The sequence below is a fragment of the Drosophila miranda genome (genome assembly GCF_003369915.1).
Source record: "Drosophila miranda strain MSH22 chromosome Y unlocalized genomic scaffold, D.miranda_PacBio2.1 Contig_Y2_pilon, whole genome shotgun sequence".
NCBI classification, from domain to species: domain Eukaryota; kingdom Metazoa; phylum Arthropoda; class Insecta; order Diptera; family Drosophilidae; genus Drosophila; species Drosophila miranda.
In genome coordinates, this window is record NW_022881614.1 from 18,970,490 (window position 1) to 18,990,846 (window position 20,357).

General features: G+C 45.2%; 1 pseudogene; it reads right to left on the bottom strand.

The window, feature by feature from the left end:
• The window catches only part of LOC117192896, a 40,142-nt pseudogene extending 24,887 nt beyond the window's left edge, over positions 1–15,255 (bottom strand).
• Between the last annotated feature and the right edge of the window lie 5,102 nt (positions 15,256–20,357).

Consider the following 20,357-nt stretch of genomic DNA (forward strand, 5'->3'; position numbering starts at 1 on the left):
ATTCTTGAAAAATATAGCTTACGAACCGAATGAACGCAGCTGGCGAGTTCTTGAATCCGAAAGGCGCTTTATTAAACTCGAATAATCCCTCCTTTGTAACAAAGGCCGTATACGACTTGCTTTGCTCTTCCATAGGCACATGGAAAAATCCGTTTTCAAGGTCCATTATGGTAAACCACTTAGCCGACTGCAGCTTTTCCAAGACTTCCTCCATGATCGGGACTGGGAAGCAGTCCAGCAATACCTTGCTGTTTAACTTCCTGTAGTCTACGCAAGCTCTAAGTGTACCATCTTTTTTCTTCACGACGACAACTCTGCTCGCTACATTTGAAGACGACTTGCGCACGATTCCTTGCTCGATCCATTCTTCGACTTGCTTCTTTACGGCACTGGCTTCGTCTGTTGATAAACGACTCGGTGAGTGATGAAACGGCTTGATTACTCCGTCGGGAACTATCTTCAGTTGGATTGGAGACTGCTTTGCAACTTCTGTGGGAATTTGGTAACTGTTTCTTATCATCTGTTCAACGTCTTTTCGATATTGCGGCGGAGCTACAAATGATGACTCTTCAGTTACATTATACATAAGAGCATGCTCATCTGTTGGCACAGGATCTGTGCACATATCAGCGACGAAACGGAACTTTTTAATGAAATCATGCCCCAAAAGTGCGTCGAAATCAATCTGGCTACTGGGGACTACTAAAAACTTCTGTGTGGTCTGCAACTTATCCACGGTAACTTCTGCATTAAAGTATCCAACAGGCTTTGTTGATATCTGACCCAGACCGCGCAACATAGTTGTGCACTTCAAAAGTTTAACGTTTTTCATGGTCTTCACTATACTCTCTTTGATTATGGTTACATCTGACCCTGTATCCACAAGACAGTCAACAACAATGCCGTTTATTTGAATTTTTTTCATGCGACTGCGATCCAAAATGACGCGAACTTTATCAACTTTATCAGCTTCATAAGGACAGTTACGCGAAATGTGACCATTCTGATTGCACTTAAAACACTTTGTTTCGGCTTTGCAGTCTTTGCGTTTGTGTTCTCCTGATCCACAGTTATAGCAATATTCTTTTTTACCGCTTTGCCCACTTTGCTGCTTGAAACTCGTTTTATGCTGTTCGTTATTGCCCTTCTTCTCCGATATGTTCAAACGATCATAGATATCGAACTCTTCTTTCAAGGCCCTGAAGGTCTTACAGCGATACATGGCATACTTATACTCGTTTCTTATGTCCAGACCGTTCACAATATGGCTTATAACAGCCGCGTGTTCAACATGTCCGACTGCTGCTATTTTTCTCATCTGCAGCAAGTACTCGTGCATCGACTCACTACTCTTCCTCTTTCTTTCTTGCAGCAGCTTATGAATGTCTGCACTGTTATAGCTACATGTGAATTCATCCAATAATACGTTCTTGAGTTCCTCATAGGTGCACACGCATTCAGCTTCAAGGAAAAGCTTAGCTGCACCGGTCATTTTTCCTCTGGCCTGCACATACTTTTGCTTTTCAGTAAGCTCATATGCGTCGGCATTTTTTTCGAATATCTCAAACCATTTTTCTATGGGAACCGATTTTCCAACACAATCGCTCACAACTTTTGTAAAATTATCTGGAGCGATCTTCATTTCTCGTTGCTCATCGCAAAGCAGTTTCAAACTTAGCAACTTTATCATTTGATCAATCTTCTCATCAGTATTGTTTTCCGCATTTTCAAAATCTTTCATCTCGTTTGCACTCGGGCGCGACGTTCCTGGTACAGCTTCTTCCTTCTCTCTCTCTTTCCAGTGCAACGGCGGCGGTGTTTGCATCATTTTGCGGCTCTTTTCGACTTGTGTCTCTGTACCCGACGAGTGCTTGTCTTTTCTGTTTATAAGTGTGTATCACACACAACGTGTCTGTGCGTGTTTTTTCTGCTTGTGTACGTACTGCGCACGGACAAGGCGACGCTGCGGCGCGACAATGAATTTCACAATTTTCCAACCGAATTAAACGACCGATCTTTTATTAAACTCCGTGTCTACTGTTATGCTCACAGAATTTGGATTGTTCAACTTAATGTTTATAGCCACCAACAACAACTTTATGTAGCTACAAACAACAACTTTAACAACTTTTCAACAATCCTCTTCTTGCATCAGCTTCTGCTTTCTTCTGTTTTTCTTTTTCACACACTCCGAGCTCTGTATTCGACGCGGACGAGCCCCCAAATGTAAGATTAATAATAATGTATCGTTTATTAATAGTGTTTTTCGAAAAAGAGTACAAAGTGTATGATTTAAGATGTGCAATTAATGAGTCTGTTCTTCCGACTTTTTGTTCAACTTTCTGCTTCTACTTCCAACAACCGACTCCCGTATCGATAACCCCTTATCGGTTAGGTCTTTTAAACATCGGTTAAGTCTGGGTATATCGGTTAGGTCTTATCGATGGTATCTTAAGTTCAAATGTTAATTTAGATGGGATAGTGCTAACTGCTTGATACACTGTCCTTTACATATATATACTTTATGGGGTCGGAAACGAGTCCTTCTGGACGTTACACACATCCACTTTTACCACAAATCTAATATACCCCAATACTCATTTTGAGTATCGGGTATAAAAACAGACAGACAGACCGACAAACAAACGGAAGGACGGACAATCAGTCTAAGAGGGAGACGTAGATGTTTTCCTTTCGTCGGGTTTTACTTGAGGCATGGCATGCACATCCGTGACTCCGAGTGCGAGTATATCCAAGTATTTGTATCTTTATCTCTGTCTCCCTTTGAGTCTGCCTGTGTGTGAGTGTTTGTGTGCCGCACATACAGATGTGGCACTATCCCGTCTCTTCATCCATCCATCTGTCATATGTAGTACATGGCTCTTTTATTATACCCGATACTCAAAATTAGTATTGGGGTATTTTAGATTTGTGGTAAAAGTGGATGTGTGTAACGTCCAGAAGGAATCGTTTCCGTGGGACCGCGGGAGCGCTATCCAGGATGCTGCTAAACACCAGAGGGCCAAAGCAGGCAACGAGGAAACTGCTGACGAGCGTCGTGACGTCGCAGATGCTCTACGCCGCACCGGTGTGGGCAGAAGCCGCGAAGGTGAGGAGCTACATGCGAGGAGTGGAGGCAACGTACAGACTGTGCGCCATTAGGATCGCGTGCTCGTTCCGGACCATCTCAGACGAAGCTGCGTTAGTCATTGCCGGGCAAGTTCAGCTCAGGGAGCTGATAAGGGAGAGGAAGGAGATCCATGATGCCATGATGGACAGTGCAGCCGAGGTACGCTCCAAAGCAGAGATTAAGGACGCCGCCAGAAGAACCAGCATAGACAGATGGCAGACTCGATGGGACCACTCACCCAAAGGCCGATGGACCCACACCCTCATCCCAAGCATAGCATAGCAAGGTTGAAAGGAAGCACGGCCAGGTGGATTTCTACCTTACCCAGGCACTGAGCGGACATGGCTGCTTCCGCGGCTACCTCAAGCGCTTCGGCCACGAGACAGAGGACTGGTGCCCCGAGTGTGGCACAGGCATAGAGGAGGACGCTCGCCACGTCCTCTTCGACTGCCACAGGTTTGACCTCGAGCGTCAGACATTGGAGACAGCAGCAGGGTCTAGGGTCAGCACCGAGACTCTTGTGCCGCTGATGCTGGCAGGCCCGAAGGTGTGGGAAGCGGCCGCGGAGTTCGCCTCTAGCGTGATGCGAACGCTTAGGTCCTTGGAGAGAAGGCGGAAGGAACAGACGGAGTAGGTGCCCACGCCACTGCGAAGCAATGGCGTCCCAACAGTACTCTTGACCGTTAAATTAAGTTAAATATAAATTGTATAGTATATATTATAGAGCAAATAAATAAGTATATGAATATAAAAACGAGGTGGAACGTTGTGAGTTGCTGCGGACACCGCAACTCTACAGTTATACCCGATACTAAGTCAGTATGGCTCTCCTGCGGCAGACGCCGCTAATATTGAACCACACGACAAAGAGTGCGTGCGAGAGAGACAGAAAATCAGTCTGAGCGTGACGTCGGGCGCTGCGTGGCCACTGCAAATTGATTTCTTGCTTTTGGCTACAAAAATGATCCGATCTGATCCAGATTCAGCAATCTGATAGATATGGTCATTATCTATGATTCTGCGTTTTTAGTTTTCTCAAATGTGCAATATCGTGGATGCAACAGATTTTCGTCTTTTGTGGGGGCGGAAGGGGGTGGGGCGAAATTCTGAGATATACGTTTTATAGTGAGATCTAACAAAAGTGCGGATACCAAATTTGGTTACTCTAGCCTTAATAGTCTCTGAGATTTGTGGATGCCCCAGATTTTCGTCCTTTGCGGGGCGGAAGGGGGTGTGGCGAAATTTGGACACGAAACGGTCAAGGTCCGATATCACAGGAGTGTGGATACCAAATTTGGTTGCTCTGGCTCTTATAGGTTCTGAGATCCTTGAACTCATATTTTGCAATTGGCAAAACCGACCATGAAACCTGTGTGTTAGAGAGAGACAGAGCGAGAAAGAATGAAATTGTTTTCTTGATTCTGGCTATAATCATTATACGATCTGGTTCAGATTTTGCACCGTAGAAGATATGGTCATCCTCTACGATTCTGCGTTTTTGGTTTTATCGTATCTTTAAAAATGTGGATGCCACAGATTTTCGTTCTTTGTGGGGGCGGAAGTGGGCGGGGCGAAGTTTTGAAATATTTTTGTAGCAGTGACATATCACAGATGTCTGGATCCAAAACATCGTTGCTCTAGCTCTTATAGTCTTTGAGCACTAGGCGCTGAAGGGGACAGACGGACGGACGGACGGACGGACGGACGGACGGACGGACAGACGGACAGACAGACAGGGCTCAATCGACTCGGCTATTGATGCTGATCAAGAATATATATACTTTATGGGGTCGGAAACGATTCCTTCTGGACGTGACACACATCCACTTTTACCACAAATCTAATATACCCCAATACTCATTTTGAGTATCGGGTATAACAACGAGGGGGAACGTTGTGAGTTGCTGCGGACACCGCAACTCTACGGTTATACCTGATACTAAGTCAGTATAACTCTCCTCCGGCAGACGCCGCTAATATTAAACGACACGACAAAGAGTGCGTGCGAGAGAGACAGAAAATCAGTCTGAGCGTGATGTCGGGCGCTGCGTAGCCACTGAAAATTGATTTCTTGCTTTTGGCTACAAAAATGATCCGATCTGATCCAGATTCAGCAATCTGATAGATATGGTCATTATCTATGATTCTGCGTTTTTAGTTCTCTCGAATGTGCAATATTGTGAATGCAACAGATTTTCGTCTTTTGTGGGGGCGGAAGGGGGTGGGGCGAAATTCTGAGATATACGTTTTATAGTGAGATCTAACAGAAGTGCGGATACCAAATTTGGTTACTCTAGCCTTAATCGTCTCTGAGATTTGTGGATGCCCCAGATTTTCGTCCTTTGCGGGGGGGGAAGGGGGTGGGGCGAAATTTGGACACGAAACCGTCAAGGTCCGATATCACAGGAGTGTGGATACCAAATTTGGTTGCTCTGGCTCTTATAGGTTCTGAGATCCTTGAACTCATATTTTGCAATTGGCAAAACCGACTATGAAACCTGTGTGTTAGAGAGAGACAGAGCGAGAAAGAATGAAATTGTTTTCTTGATTCTGGCTATAATAATTATACGATCTGGTTGAGATTTTACACTCTAGAACATATAGCCATCCTCTACGATTCTGCGTTTTTGGTTTTATCGTATCTTCAAAAATGTGGATGCCACAGATTTTCGTCCTTTGTGGGGGCGGAAGTGGGCGGGGCAAAGTTTTGAAATATTTTTGTAGCAGTGACATATCACAGATGTCTGGATCCAAAACATCGTTGCTCTAGCTCTTATAGTCTTTGAGCACTAGGCGCTGAAGGGGACGGACGGACGGTCGGACGGACGGACGGACGGACGGACAGACGGACAGACAGACAGGGCTCAATCGACTCGGCTATTGATGCTGATCAAGAATATATGTACTTTATGGGGTCGGAAACGATTCCTTCTGGACGTTACACACATCCACTTTTACCACAAATCTAATATACCCCAATACTCATTTTGAGTATCGGGTATAACAACGAGGGGGAACGTTGTGAGTTGCTGCGGACACCGCAACTCTACGGTTATACCTGATACTAAGTCAGTATAACTCTCCTCCGGCAGACGCCGCTAATATTAAACGACACGACAAAGAGTGCGTGCGAGAGAGACAGAAAATCAGTCTGAGCGTGACGTCGGGGGCTGCGTAGCCACTGCAAATTGATTTGTTCCTTTTGGCTACAAAAATGATCCGATCTGATCCAGATTCAGCAATCTGATAGATATGGTCATTATCTATGATTCTGCGTTTTTAGTTTTCTCGAATGTGCAATATTGTGAATGCAACAGATTTTCGTCTTTTGTGGGGGCGGAAGGGGGTGGGGCGAAATTCTGAGATATACGTTTTGTAGTAAGATCTAACAGAAGTGCGGATACCAAATTTGGTTACTCTAGCCTTAATCGTCTCTGAGATTTGTGGATGCCCCAGATTTTCGTCCTTTGCGGGGGCGGAAGGGGGTGTGGCGAAATTTGGACACGAAACCGTCAAGGTCCGATATCACAGGAGTGTGGATACCAAATTTGGTTGCTCTGGCTCTTATAGGTTCTGAGATCCTTGAACTCATATTTTGCAATTGGCAAAACCGACTATGAAACCTGTGTGTTAGAGAGAGACAGAGCGAGAAAGAATGAAATTGTTTTCTTGATTCTGGCTATAATAATTATACGATCTGGTTGAGATTTTACACTCTAGAACATATAGTCATCCTTTACGATTCTGCGTTTTTGGTTTTATCGTAACTTCAAAAATGTAGATGCCACAGATTTTCGTCCTTTGTGGGGGCGGAAGTGGGCGGGGCAAAGTTTTGAAATATTTTTGTAGCAGTGACATATCACAGATGTCTGGATCCAAAACATCGTTGCTCTAGCTCTTATAGTCTTTGAGCACTAGGCGCTGAAGGGGACGGACGGACGGACGGACGGACGGACGGACGGACAGACGGACAGACAGACAGGGCTCAATCGACTCGGCTATTGATGCTGATCAAGAATATATATACTTTATGGGGTCGGAAACGATTCCTTCTGGACGTTACACACATCCACTTTTACCACAAATCTAATAAACCCCAATACTCATTTTGAGTATCGGGTATAAAAAACGAGGGGGAACGTTGTGAGTTGCTGCGGAGACCGCAACTCTACAGTTATACCCGATACTAAGTCAGTATGGCTCTCCCCCGGCAGACGCCGCTAATATTAAACGACACGACAAGGAGTGCGTGCGAGAGAGACAGAAAATCAGTCTGAGCGTGACGTCGGGGGCTGCGTAGCCACTGCAAATTGATTTGTTCCTTTTGGCTACAAAAATGATCCGATCTGATCCAGATTCAGCAATCTGATAGATATGGTCATTATCTATGATTCTGCGTTTTTAGTTTTCTCGAATGTGCAATATTGTGGATGCAACAGATTTTCGTCCTTTGTGGGGGCGGAAAAGGGTGTGGCGAAATTCTGAGATATGCGTTTTATAGTGAGATCTAACAGAAGTGCGGATACCAAATTTGGTTACTCTAGCCTTAATAGTCTCTGAGATTTGTGGATGCCCCAGATTTTCGTCCTTTGCGGGGGCGGAAGGGGGTGTGGCGAAATTTGGACACAAAACGGTCAAGGTCCGATATCACAGGAGTGTGGATACCAAATTTGGTTGCTCTGGCTCTTATAGGTTCTGAGATCCTTGAACTCATATTTTGCAATTGACAAAACCGACCATGAAACCTGTGTGTTAGAGAGAGACAGAGCGAGAAAGAATGAAATTGTTTTCTTGATTCTGGCTATAATCATTATTCGATCTGGTTCAGATTTTGCACTGTAGAAGATATGGTCATCCTCACCGATTCTGCGTTTTTGGTTTTATCGTATCTTTAAAAATGTGGATGCCACAGATTTTCGTCCTTTGTGGGGCGGAAGTGGGCGGGGCGAAGTTTTGAAATATTTTTGTAGCAGTGACATATCACAGAAGTCTGGATCCAAAACATCGTTGCTCTAGCTCTTATAGTCTTTGAGCACTAGGCGCTGAAGGGGACGGACGGACGGACGGACGGACGGACGGACGGACGGACGGACGGACAGACGGACAGACAGACAGGGCTCCATCGACTCGGCTATTGATGCTGATCAAGAATATATATACTTTATGTGGTCGGAAACGATTCCTTCTGGAAGTTACACACATCCACTTATACCACAAATCTAATATACCCCAATACTCATTTTGAGTATCGGGTATAAAAACGAGGGGGAACGTTGTGAGTTGCTGCGGACACCGCAACTCTACGGTTATACCCGATACTAAGTCAGTATGGCTCTCCTCCGGCAGACGCCGCTAATATTAAACGACACGACAAAGAGTGCGTGCGAGAGAGACAGAAAATCAGTCTGAGCGTGATGTCGGGCGCTGCGTAGCCACTGCAAATTTATTTGTTCCTATTGGCTATCAAAATTATCTGATGTGATCCAGATTCAGCAATCTGATAGATATGGTCATTATCTATGATTCTGCGTTTTTAGTTTTCTCGAATGTGCAATATTGTGAATGCCACAGATTTTCGTCCTTTGTGGGGGCGGAAGTGGGCGTGGCGAAGTTTTGAAATATTTTTGTAGCAGTGACATATCACAGAAGTCTGGATCCAAAACATCGTTGCTCTAGCTCTTATAGTCTTTGAGCACTAGGCGCTGAAGGGAACGGACAGACGGACGGACGGACAGACGGACAGACGGACAGACAGACAGACAGACAGGGCCCAATCGACTCGGCTATTGATGCTGATCAAGAATATATATACTTTATGGGGTCGGAAACGATTCCTTCTGGACGTTACACACATCCACTTTTACCACAAATCTAAAATACCCCAATACTAATTTTGAGTATCGGGTATAAAAAACAAAAAAAAACGAGGGGGAACGTTGTGAGTTGCTGCGTACACCGCAACTCTACAGTTATACCCGATACTAAGTCAGTATGGCTCTCCTGCGGCAGACGCCGCTAATATTGAACCACACGACAAAGAGTGCGTGCGAGAGAGACAGAAAATCAGTCTGAGCGTGACGTCGGGCGCTGCGTGGCCACTGCAAATTGATTTCTTGCTTTTGGCTACAAAAATGATCCGATCTGATCCAGATTCAGCAATCTGATAGATATGGTCATTATCTATGATTCTGCGTTTTTAGTTTTCTCGAATGTGCAATATTGTGGATGCAACAGATTTTCGTTCTTTGTGGGGGCGGAAGGGGGTGGGGCGAAATTCTGAGATATACGTTTTATAGTAAGATCTAACAGGAGTGCGGATACCAAATTTGGTTACTCTAGCCTTAATAGTCTCTGAGATTTGTGGATGCCCCAGATTTTCGTCCTTTGAGGGGGCGGGAGGGGGTGTGGCGAAATTTGGACACGAAACGGTCAAGGTCAGATATCACAGGAGTGTGGATACCAAATTTGGTTGCTCTGGCTCTTATAGGTTCTGAGATCCTTGAACTCATATTTTGCAATTGGCAAAGCCGACCATGAAACCTGTGTGTTAGAGAGAGACAGAGCGAGAAAGAATGAAATTGTTTTCTTGATTCTGGCTATAATAATTATACGATCTGGTTCAGATTTTGCACTCTAGAAGATATAGTCATCTTCTACGCTTCTTCGTTTTTAGTTTTCTCGTATCGTCGAAATTGTGGATGCCACAGATTTTCGCCCTTTGTGGGGGCGGAAGTGGGCAGGGCAAAGTTTTGAAGTGTTCTTGTAGCAGTGACATTTCACAGAAGTCTGGATCCAAAACATCGTTACTCTCGCTCTTATAGTCTTTGAGCACTAGGCGCTGAAGGGGACGTACAGACGGACGGACGGACAGACGGACAGACGGACGGACGGACAGACGGACAGACGGACGGACGGACAGACGGACAGACGGACAGACAGACAAGGCTCAATCGACTCGGCTATTGATGCTGATCAAGAATATATATCGTTTATGGGGTCGGAAACGATTCCTTCTGGACGTTACACACATCCACTTTACCAGAAATCTAATATACCCCAATACTCATTTTGAGTATCGGGTATAAAAACAGACAGACAGACCGACAAACAAACGGAAGGACGGACAATCAGTCTAAGAGGGAGACGTAGATGTTTTCCTTTCGTCGGGTTTTACTTGAGGCATGGCATGCACATCCGTGACTCCGAGTGCGTGTATATCCAAGTATTTGTATCTTTATCTCTGTCTCCCTTTGAGTCTGCCTGTGTGTGAGTGTTTGTGTGCCGCACATACATATGTGGCACTATCCCGTCTCTTCATCCATCCATCTGTCATATGTAGTACATGGCTCTTTTATTATACCCGATACTCAAAATGAGTATTGGGGTATTTTAGATTTGTGGTAAAAGTGGATGTGTGGTAACGTCCAGAAGGAATCGTTTCCGACCCCATAAAGTTTATATATTCTTGATCAGCATCAATAGCCGAGTCGATTGAGCCATGTCTGTCTGTCCGTCTGTCCGTCTGTCCGTCCGTCCGTCTGTCCGTCCCCTTCAGCGCCTAGTGCTGAAAGACTATAAGAGCTAGAGCAACGATGTTTTGGATCCAGACTTCTGTGATATGTCACTGCTACAAGAACACTTCAAAACTTTGCCCTGCCCACTTCCGCCCCCACAAAGGGCGAAAATCTGTGGCATCCACAAATCTCTCTCTCTTAAGGCTAGAGTAACCAAATTTGGTATCCGCACTTCTGTTAGATCTCACTATAAAACGTATATCTCAGAATTTCGCCCCACCCCCTTCCGCCCCCACAAAGGACGAAAATCTGCTGCATCCACATTATTGCACATTCGAGAAAACTAAAAACGCAGAATCATAGATAATGACCATATCTATCAGATTGCTGAATCTGGATCAGATCGGATCATTTTTGTAGCCAAAAGCAAGAAATCAATTTGCAGTGGCCACGCAGCGCCCGACGTCACGCTCAGACTGATTTTCTGTCTCTCTCGCACGCACTCTTTGTCGTGTCGTTTAATATTAGCGGCGTCTGCCGGAGGAGAGCCATACTGACTTAGTATCGGGTATAACAGTAGAGTTGCGGTGTCCGCAGCATCTCACAACGTTCCCCCTCGTTTTTTATACCCGATACTCAAAATGAGTATTGGGGTATATTAGATTTGTGGTAAAAGTGGATGTGTGTAACGTCCAGAAGGAATCGTTTCCGACCCCATAAAGTATATAAATTCTTGATCAGTATCAATAGCCGAGTCGATTGAGCCATGTCTGTCTGTCCGTCTGTCCGTCTGTCCGTCCGTCCGTCCGTCTGTCCGTCCCTATTAGCGCCTAGTGCTCAAAGACTATAAGAGCTAGAGCAACCATGTTTTGGATCCAGACTTCTGTGATATGTCACTGCTACAAAAATATTTCAAAACTTCACCCTGCCCACTTCCGCCCCCACAAAGAACGAAAATCTGTGGCATCCACAATTTCGAAGATACGAGAAAACCAAAAACGCAGAATCGTAGAGAATGACCATATCTTTAAGACTGCGGAATCTGAATTGGATCGTATTATTATTAGAGCCAGCATCAAGAAAACAATTTCATTTTTTCTCGCCCTGTCTCTCTCTAACACACACGTAGCATAGCCGGCTTTGCTTAGAGTAAAACATTAGCGCCTAGATCTCAGAGACTATAAAAGCTAGAGCAACCAAATTTGGTATCCATACTCCTAATATATCGGACCGAGACGAGTTTGTTTCAAAATTTCGCCACACCCCCTTCTGCCCCCGCAATGGACGAAAATCTGGGAATATTCACAAATCTCAGAGACTATTAACGCTGGAGTAACCAAATTTGGTATCCGCACTCCTGTTAGATCTTACTATAAAACGTATATCTCAAAATATCGCCTCACCCCCTTCCACCCACACAAAAGACGAAAATCTGTTGCATCCACAATATTGAGGATACGAAAAAACTAAAAACGCATAATCATAGATAATGACCATATCTATCAGATTCCTGAATCTGGATCAGATCGGATCATTTTTATAGCCAATAGAAACAAGTCAATTTGCAGTTGTTACGCAGCGCCCGACGTCACGCTCAGACTGATCTTCTGTCTCTCTCGCACGCATTCGTTGTCGTGTCGTTTAATATTAGCGGCGTCTGCCGGAGGAGAGCCATACTGACTAAGTATCGGGTATAAATGTAGAGTTGCGGTGTCCGCAGCAACTCACAACGTTCCCTCTCGTTTTAACATGCAACTGTAGGCGTCCCGTCCCGTCCGGTTCTTCGTCGAGTGCAGTGCGTGGCGGACCCATTTAGATGGTATGTTGCCATTGCCTTCGAGAGACAGGTTCCACATCACATCCAGCTCTCGTTGCGGAGCGCCGCAATTTGTAGGTACAAGTGAAGCAATCGTTAAACGACTTTATGCTCAAAATATTAATTAGCTGGCCAAGAGGCAGGTCCGCCCCGAAATGGTGCGAGCGAGCGCCCCTTAAATGGCAGCACCTCGAGTGCCTCGAATGTCTGGAGGAGCAACGGATACACCGATTCCAACAGACAGACAGACAGACACAACACACCGAATCGTGTATGCCCTGGGAAGCTAGAAGACACGTAGCAATCCCACACTCCACTCCACTCGAAGTATTCCCATTTCGGAACTCATTTGGAGACACTTCATAGCAGCTGCTGCTCAAGTCAAGTTCATTGTACGGCAGGCGGCCTTTCACCCAGAGCGGGTCCAAGGAGAGTGCGATATCTTATAGTATAGTTCCACTGGAAACTTGTATCTTTCGGGGCTTCTGTTTGTCGCTGACATAGTTCTCTCTATCTCATGCGGGACGACAGGCAGACAGCCTATACTATCTGCCAGCCAGCTGTTGGCGCGTTGACCACACTATCGGCACGAACAAATGCCCCCGCGACAATTAGTGGAGCGATCAATGATATGGAAGGGTTCGTTCGGACGGGGTCTAGGGTCCGTGGTCCGTGATCGGTGATCGGTGGGTCCACTCTTTTGTCGGAAGTAGAGCATGGTGTATTCATAATCAATTAACATGTTTAAATTATGGAAAATAAGTGTAAGTCGCGCAATTACGATACTATTCCTATGCCCAAATGCCTTTCAAATGGAAATCGAGAGTCGTCGATCGGTCATGGGGGGCATCGAGATTGGAGGAGGGTAGCAGGTCGTGATTTGTTGTGTATAGTATGTAAATTTTTATTTATACACTCGTTTATTGGGTTATCTGCACGTGGCTTTGCTTTGTCAGGCACTTCCCCATACATACATGACGCATAGCCTCCAGCCTCTGATTAAGATTCCGTTTCACATCTCACATCTCACGGCTCTGTTTGAGTTTTCAACTGACCCCGAATCGGGCCGATCTGATCTGATTTGATCCGATCAGACCCCGACATTGGCGCCAAAATGTTGTTGCCTTTGTGTTCTGTTTGCTGTTTTTCGCCTTGGTTCGGTTCCAATTCCAATTCTCCCATCTGATAAGCAGAGCAAGGAAGCAAACAGACTGCCACTGCAACTGCAGTCAAGAGCTGTCTTTAATCAGCTGTACAAGCAAATATTGACAATCCGATTATCTTGGGTGTGTGTGGAAAAATTTCCAAGATTCCCAAAACACTTGGTTGTGGAATCTTTCCTTTCGGAAATCTCAGAACTCTCCGAACGACTTAGCCCGGCACGGCACGCAAGCGCACTCAACCGAATCGCTGTGGAGTGAGAAATCCGAATCCCCAACCGCAAGAATTCTTCAAATTTTTTGTTTTGTGGATATTTGGCAATGAGTGGGGCATTGTAAATGCAGAAAGCATGTTTTCCGAATGCCTAATATCAGTATAATTCAGATTTATATTTCTATTTTGTCTGGCTCCTAATTAAAAGCAAAATTCGAGTAAAAGTAGTTTTCAACATGCCAATCTCTTGGCCAGACCAGAGCTCTGAATATGACTCTGTCTCTGGCTCCGACGCATATTGATTAATTACCAAGAAACGCAATTAGTGGTTGGGGGGGAAAATTAGGTCATTGGCATCTTGCAGTTCTAATGCTTCTCACGCGGGCGTCACGGCCCATTTATATGGCTATTGATACGGATATGAATATGGATGTACTGGGGTTTTGGGTTACGATTGCGTTCGATGTGCGGACGTCTGGGGGAACATTAGCCATTAGCACTGTTTTGTTTGCTTTTTACCGGCAACCGGTTGTCCAAATCGAAATCATTTGGAGCCACGCGAAGAGAACCTTGGGCGAATGCCAAAAACTGGATTGGATCGCTGACTCACGAGAGGGACAGGCCCCGCCGAGATCAACTCTTCGGATTTGCATTTGAAGTGGTTCTGCAATCCAGCCTGTTCTTCTGTATCTTGCAGATACTTACGGCCAAGAACGCGGCCAGATGGGCGTTCGGTTCGGTTCGCGCTGCATCAGTGGTTTGTCTGTGAGCGATCTTACCTCTATGTTTCCTCTACGTTGCGGCGTTGCAGCCCTCGGAGTTTTCTGGGGGACTCGAGTGCGATTACGAGTGTTCTAAAACAGAGTTCTGTTCTTATTTTTGGCGCGCTGCATAGAATTTTGTGTGTGGTGTGAGAAAACGAAAGTAAGCGGCGGGGCGGTGGCGGTGGCGCGTCGCGGGGACACCGACACAGTAAAAGCGAAAGTTAAAAGTCAACGGCAGCAGCACCAACAGCAGCAGCAACAACGTGCGGGACGGACAGAAGAAGAAGAAGCAGGATCGGCCTGAAGCGAAACAACACGCCGCTTATAAATACTTCTGGCACATATGTATGTACGCGGTACATATATGTATCAGTATCAGTGATTATACATATGTCCGCCTCTATATGTACAGGCGTGTGCCTACGGGTCGGTACTATACATATATGTGGAGCATATAAATGGGCGCTGCGCTACTGTTGTGTTCTGTTGTTTCTCTGGTGTGGCGTTGCTTTCTTCGTGTTGTGGTTTGGGTTTGGGGTTCGAATCGTGTCCGACTTTTTGCTACTATTTGCTTTACTTGTTTCCTTTTCGAAATGCTGCCGCACGGGGGCCTGATCTGATCCGCCTCTTAAAGCGATGCGAGCGACGCGACGGACTGAAGATAACTGAGGGGAAAATCAGAATGTGTTGGCAGTATAAACCACGCAGCAACAGCAGCGGTGGCAGCAGCAGCGGCAGTTTATCAGCCAGAGAATGTGTGTGCGTGTGTGTGTGTGGTTCTCAGGTTATGCTGAATGGGGAATGGTTCGCTCCGATCAGGTCAACCATACAGAGTTACAGACCAAAAACTCCCCGAGAGCCACTGCAGCACGAGCTTCAGGATGATGGCCAGTAGAAAAAAGAGTTGGAGAGAGTGACAATGACAGAGACAGAGACGTAGACGTAGATGGATTGGAAAGGAAGAGAGTGAAAGAGAGAGCGCTTGCCGGTTGCATGTGTGTGTTTGTGTGTGTGCGAGACTGAACTCTCCGAACCAAAATGGCACGAGAACTTCCCGACGTATACGCAATGCAAAGAAGCAACTAGTTGCTGCTTCTGCCTGTGTCTCTTTTTATACCCGATACTCAAAATGAGTATTGGGGTATATTAGATTTGTGGTAAAAGTGGATGTGTGTAACGTCCAGAAGGAATCGTTTCCGACCCCATAAAGTATATATATTCTTGATCAGCATCAATAGCCGAGTCGATTGAGCCATGTCTGTCTGTCCGTCTGTCCGTCTGTCCGTCCGTCCGTCCGTCTGTCCGTCCCTATTAGCGCCTAGTGCTCAAAGACTATAAGAGCTAGAGCAACGATGTTTTGGATCCAGACTTCTGTGATATGTCACTGCTACAAAAATATTTCAAAACTTCGGCCCGCCCTCTTCCGCCCCCACAAAAGACGAAAATCTGTGGCATCCACAATTTTAAAGATATGAGAAAACCAAAAACGTAGAATTGTAGAGAATGACCATATCTTTAAGACTGCGGAATCTGAATTGGATCATATTATTATTATAGCCAGCATCAAGAAAACAATTTCATTTTTTTCTCGCCCTGTCTCTCTCTAACACACACGTAGCATAGGCGGCTTTGCTTAGAGTAAAACATTAGCGCCTAGATCTCAGAGACCATAAAAGCTAGAGCAACCAAATTTGGTATCCATACTCCTAATATATCGGACCGAGACGAGTTTGTTTCAAAATTTCGCCACACCCCCTTCCGCCCCCGCAAAGAACGAAAATCTGCGGATATTCAAAAATCTCAGAGACTATTAAGGCTAGAGTAACCAAATTTGGTATCCGCACTCCTGTTCGATCTTACTATAAAACGTGTACCTCAAAATTTCGCCCCACCCCCTTCCGCCCACACAAAGGACGAAAATCTGTTGCATCCACAATATTGCAGATTCGACAAAACTAAAAACCAATCAACCAATCATAGATAATGACCATATCTATCAGATTGCTGAATCTGGATCAGATCAGATAAATTTTATAGCCAAGAGGAACAAATCAATTTGCAGTGGCTACGCAGCGCCCGACGTCACGCTCATACTGATTTTCTGTCTCTCTCGCACGCACTCTTTGTTGTGTCGTTTAATATTAGCGGCGTCTGCCGGAGGAGAGCCATACTGACTTAGTATCGGGTATAACCGTAGAGTTGCGGTGTCCGCAGCAACTCACAACGTTCCCCCTCGTTTCTGCCTCAAATTATGCCAGGCAAACAACAGTATGTGTATGTGTTCGTGCTTCTCCTGCTGTGATGGGCTGTGCTGGTGTTGGTGTGCGGCGTTTTTGGCTTTTTCCACTACCAAAAAGATAAACTCGAAATTGTGAATGGAACCCATTCATATTCTGGGTACTTCAGCACAGCGGCTTTGGCTCTCCAACAGGTTACCGGTGTCTTCGCCGCACTCCACGCACACAACAAAGATGGCCGAAACCGGCAATTGGGCAATTGGGGAAATTGTTTTCAAATAGATAAACTTTTTGGGTGCGATACAATTAGTCGGACGCAGAAACGGAGAAAAACCGAAAGTCATAAGCCGTGTTGAATTCATTAAAAGGGCCATACCATTAACTGACAGTGGTAGACGGTTTTTTTTTTGTGTGGCGGTTAGAGCAAGTGTACTAGCATGGGACTATGAATATTCTTTATCTGTCTTCCACTTATCCGGCTAAGCCAGTTTTATCTCGAATATTCTCGAACTTTACTCGCCCAGGAAAGACTCAGGCGCCCCTTAATGAATTCTTTGTTGAGTACACGTTTGGTATCCATATCATTTCGGCTCAATTTTATATTTCTCGTATTCATATCGAGGCAACGAATCATCCAATTTTTCGGTGACTTTGAGTTCTGATTGATAAGCCGCCACACTGCCCCGCCGCCCGATCCTTTATCAGTTCAATGCCATTTTACAATCATGCGTAATCTGTTTATGCATTAAATCGTATTTTAAGCTCGGATTCTGGACGTTGAATCGAAAACAACTCAGCAGCCCGATGCTACCGAACGACAACGACAATGATGAATCATAATTTGGTGGGGCTTAAAGGATTCCGGATCAGCATCCAGAAACTTAGTTCAAAAACTGGATTAAAGACGACTTTACAATGGCCTAAATAACTTGCGAATGCATTTAATTTTAAATATGTATTTTGAAGATTGAAAATCTGTTATTTACAGAGCTGCATTCTGACAAATCTTTCTTTCATATCGATGATCATCGAAAGGCCTAGACCAGTGCTGAATCACGCCCGTATTTCATAACACTATTCTACACTTCGAGACCACTCTAGTCTGAAAGACTACAGTCAAATCCAATAAATGCAATTATTCTAATTATGCAAATCAAGTAGGAAATTGATTTACCTATCGTATAAAATTAAGTGGGCATGGCTAAATGTTCTATATAGCTGGTAATATTTAACGGAAGAAAGAATAACCAGGAATTAGTCGTCATAACCGGTTGACAACAATGAGTCCCATTCCATGCAAACATACCCTGGGGGAAAAGGATATTATATAATTGAGAAAATGTTTGTCATCCCAGGGTCCGTAGGCATCAGGATCGAGATAAATATATACAAGATACTAATAATATTCATAAATATGTCTAAAGAATATCAATTTGTTTTATCTTCATATAAAATTATCGAAATAGGGTGTACAAAGGCCTATACACGCATCCTGTCTTCAAATACCAGCAACACTGCGACTGTTTTTTTGTTGAACTATTTTGTTTATGCCTTGTTTTAGTCAAAATACAATAAAAGCAAGTATTAAGAATACGCCAGTTAACTAGAAAATTGTTTCATCAATGGCCCAAAATTACGTGGGCAAAGCTAAAGGTTTTAGTTAGCCAGACACTACCCAAATCAAATCAAATGGAATATTGGACCTTGACTTCTAAGCAGCTGGATTTTCGAAGTGTTTGGCAAATGCGGCTTTGAGGACGGGACTCTAGTTGAAATCTCGGGGCCAAGCAATAGCGGTAAGAGTGTAGTGATGCAGAAGCTAATAGCGCATTGCTTGGCTCCCTACAAGTACGGAGGCAGGCAATGGAGCGTTGCATTAATCAGTCTCAGCCACAAAGTTAATAAGGAGTCATTGGAAGAAGCCGTCAGAGCAGAGCTGCGGGATGTACCCACTGAGGACGAGCAGGCGGAGATATCGAAGGAATGTGCCTGTTCGGAGCAGAACCCAGCCGATTAGCTGCTGGCCAAATAGCACCTAATTCTTGGCCCTCAGCCGCTTATTTTGTTTGTTACTTATGTCTATGTCACTCATTTGTTTGTTAAAGCTTTGCGCTTGCTTGCCCTGCTAAACGCTCTCTGCCAGCTCGCTCTTCGCTATCTCCGCTTTGCGTCTGCCTACCGACGTCGGCCGAGCGAAGCTGCGCTTAGCGATCGGAGCGGCAATGTAAAGGGCAGGCAAGCCACACTTGCAATTTGGATGTCACGCATTAAAGAACATATCGTAATTTTATTTCTGCGCCGAGTTTTATTTAATTCGAAATAATTAGTCGGCCGATTGGGGATAAAAAACATTATCTCCACATAAAGTTTGGTGACCCCGACGTGATCTCTGAGTTGCAGTGTCAATTAATAATCATTCGCGATCGACATTCGTTAGCCCTAGCAAATTTTCGGCGGTTAAGCACAATTCGGTGCTAAAACACACTTACATACACCTACATACACGCATTGCTGGCTATTAATTTCTCTGTCGCGACAATTCGGTCAGTGCAGTGCGGTAGGCAGTGCAGCGAACTCACTAATACACACAAGCGGAGTACAAAGCGGAATCGGACAGCTCGCACAGCCGCACAGCTAAAGGCATTAGCTGTAATCCCTTTGCTTTCGGTTCCCACGTTTATACGTATACAGGGTGTCTTTTTCGGTCGTGCTGAGAGACTCTTTTAAAACCTCAACATGGCAGCACCTGAGCCTACCAATGTCGCGAACGCAGCAATGCCGAGTGATGTAGATTTCTACAAGCACAAGGCCGAGTCCATCGCGCGCCAACTAAAGGCCATGGATCACTTTCTTACCAAGGAAGAGCTTGCCGAGTTAGATGAGGCAGAACTTCAAGCTCGCTTAGAGCAAATCGAGCGAATGAATGCGGATTTCGATGCCGCTCAAACGAGCCTTGAAAGGCTGGATTTCCTGCAGTTAGCCCATGATGCCCGGCTGGACTTTTCGAATGTTTATGTCAAGGTTAGGTCCAGGCTGTCGCGGGAGTTGATGGCTGCTCGCACAGTAAATGTTGCCAATTCAACGGCTCGGCATACTCTCGAGGGGAATTCGTCGTTGTTCGCCTATAATAGTATAGGCCGTTCTCGAATGCCCGAGTTGCAGCTTCCGCGATTCGGTGGGAACTACATGGATTGGCCAGAATTCCACTCGATGTTCTCGACAATGGTGCACAAAGACCATCGTATACCAATCATCGAAAAATTCCAATATCTTCGTGGATGTCTAGATGGTGCTGCGCTGGATACGATTCGTTCCTTGGAACTTTCTGAGGAGAATTACGACAAGGCGTTGAATTTACTAATGTTGCGATTCGATAATAAACTGTTACATTTTCAGGCACACGTCAAGGCTATTTTCGGGCTGCAAGGGGTGGAGAAGGGCTCGGCTATCGGCTTGCGCGCGCTCAGCGACAAAATCAATTCGCACTTGCGTGCACTTCAGACCTTGGCGACCCCGCAGGAG